Raw genomic sequence first — 2,532 nt, 5'->3', positions numbered from 1 at the left:
GGTATGAAAGAAAGACACGCTATAGTTGTGCAATTACCTGGCGTATATTTGTACAGCACAAGAACTTACAGTCGTCCTTTGTTTCATTTCCTTTTTTTATTTCAATCTTGGACTTTGAAGAGACGTGCCCGCCAGCATCGTGGTTGAAAAAGTATGTTTTGGGGCCCTAATTCAGTACAAAAAGCAGCATTAATTTCAGGAGTCGTTATTTAACAACTATTCTTTAGTTTTACAAACCCCGCATGCTGGGTCAGTTTGGGGTCCAATTTTTCATTAACTGATGATAAAGCGCTTTAATAGCTTTGATAAAATGAGCAATACAAATACAAAATTCATGAAAGTTGGCCTCCATGTCTCCCTAGCGAGGCTACATCCTGCATTTAAACCGTAAACAAATACATGTGTAATGTTGCATAATTTTCATTAATTCCCTGGGGTGTATCCGACCCTGTGCACCAGTGTGGGAAAGGTGCTTCTGGATAGAGAAACCTCCAGGGCAGGACAACTACTGTAGCACTCATGCACCGGTTCCCTCTGCTGCGTCACAGAGAACCACAAGGCAGCGGGTTAGAAGCGGTGAGTTCTAAGATGAGTTCTCGTCTCTCCAATGCCCGCAAAGCATGACGCATGACAGATGGCTCTCCAAGTGCAGAGCCCCGCTGCCAGAGACGGGAGGGTTTAGGCAAGAGAGCACAGAGCTCGTTGCATTAGATGCAAGCCCGCCTCTGGCAATTCACAGAGGGATTTATCTGTTGTCTCTAGGTGTTCCTGAGACAAGATTGGGGAGGTAATAGCTTTTATTGGACCAACATCTGCTGGTGAGAGAGACAAGCTTTTGAGCCACAAAGAGCTCTTCTTCAGAGCTGGGAAAGATACTTCGCATGTGCCTGGCATTCCCAGATGCTGAGGATGATTCGTCTCCTCCTCTGCCCTCATTCCTGTGCCAAGCGGGCCTGGGTCCACTAGCTCCCTGAGCGCGGGGCTGCGGGGAGCCCTGTGTGTGACCTCAAGAGTGTGGCCTTCAGGCCCCCAAACTCAGCCCTGATCAGTGCCTCCTGGCACCATATGCTCAGTGCTGGCACCGCAAAGCTGGTGCCAAAATGTGATGGGGGAAGGACAGATGGGGAGGGCGGGTCAGCCTTTGCCACGTTGGATGTGACATGGGTGGTGGGTGTGGCACATCCCAGCTGGACACCTGGCACAGGACATTGCCACAGACACCCAGGTTCAGTGCATCACCCTCTGCCTAGGTGTCTGGGGTAAGGGATGGGTGTCGGGTAGAATCCCCCAGACTCAGGGATTATCCTTGGGGCTCACGCTGTCCCCCCATTTTATTGCTTGAGAGTGACTGTCACAGGGTGTCTGGTCCGTTTCTGGGGACATGGCCCCAGCCCCACCTGCAGCACTGTTAGCTCACCTCCCCAGGTGGGGAGAATTAAAAAGGTCATGTGACTTGTGGGTCATGTGACCCAGCCCACTCCCTTATCTAGCTCAGAGGCCAGGGGAGAAAGCAGAGGGGTGGTGGCAGATGGCTGCAGAAACAGTGTGGAGCTAGCAGGGAAGGAGAGGACTCCAGTTTGATGGGGCTGAGACAGGAGGACAAACCCCAGGGGATTGCTGCTGGAGAAGAGCAGGAAGCGGGAAGATGCTCAAGGTGGTTTCTGGACCCAGCTGCAGGCTGGGTTTCTGTTGTACCTGGGCTCCCAGCTGGTGGGGAGAGCTGCCTGTAGAGCCCAGCAGGGCTGGAAGGGGGCTGAACTCTGAGAATGACTGGGACCAAGGGTGGAGCCATGCAAATCTCCAGGAGAGATGGGGAAAACCCCAGGTGAGGGGAAACTGAGGCAGGGCTGCTGCAGGGCCTCCCCAGGCCGCTCTGGAGGTGACGAACCTGCTACAGCGACTGTGATGATTGGGGAATGTGTCTGTGCAGCTGATGACTCCTGGTGGATGCTGTGAAGTGGCAGGGGTGAAAATCGCTGTAGCAGGAGGCCCCAAAGTCACCATGTATCTGTCATGGCTGGCAGGGCCCTGCGAGACCAGGGACTTTGGAACTCAGGGTAAAGCACCTTGGGGCAAGGGGAGATGCTGTTTTCTCCTGGTGTGGAAAGGACTGGGGAGGTGGAGTGAGTGGAAATGCACCGAGCAGCAGCACAAAGGGTACATCTGTACCACGCTGCCGCTGTGGCTGTGCCAATGTACCCCTGTAACGTGGAGGCGGCCCACAGTGATGGAAGGGGGTTTCCACCGGTGTAGGAACACCACTGTCCGGAACCATGGTAGCTCCGTCCATGGAAGCATTCTTCTGCTGACGCAGCTGTTGCTATGCCGAGGGTGTTGCTACGGGGCTGTTCTCACTGACCGACGGAGCTGTCGAACCAACTTTAAGTGTAGGCCAGGCCAAGGAGACACAATGGTGTTGAGAGTGGGCTTGAAAACCCCATTGGCTGGGTGGTCTGGGGAAATGCAAAGGCGGGGTGGGAAGGGGAGTGGTGGGCCAATGTCGTGGAAGGAGAGCTGGGGGAGAAAGCTCCA

Source organism: Trachemys scripta, chromosome 2, assembly GCF_013100865.1.
Source record: "Trachemys scripta elegans isolate TJP31775 chromosome 2, CAS_Tse_1.0, whole genome shotgun sequence".
Classification (NCBI taxonomy): Eukaryota; Metazoa; Chordata; order Testudines; family Emydidae; genus Trachemys; species Trachemys scripta.
The sequence above is the reverse complement of the archived record's forward strand: the minus strand, read 5'-3'. Positions refer to the sequence as shown.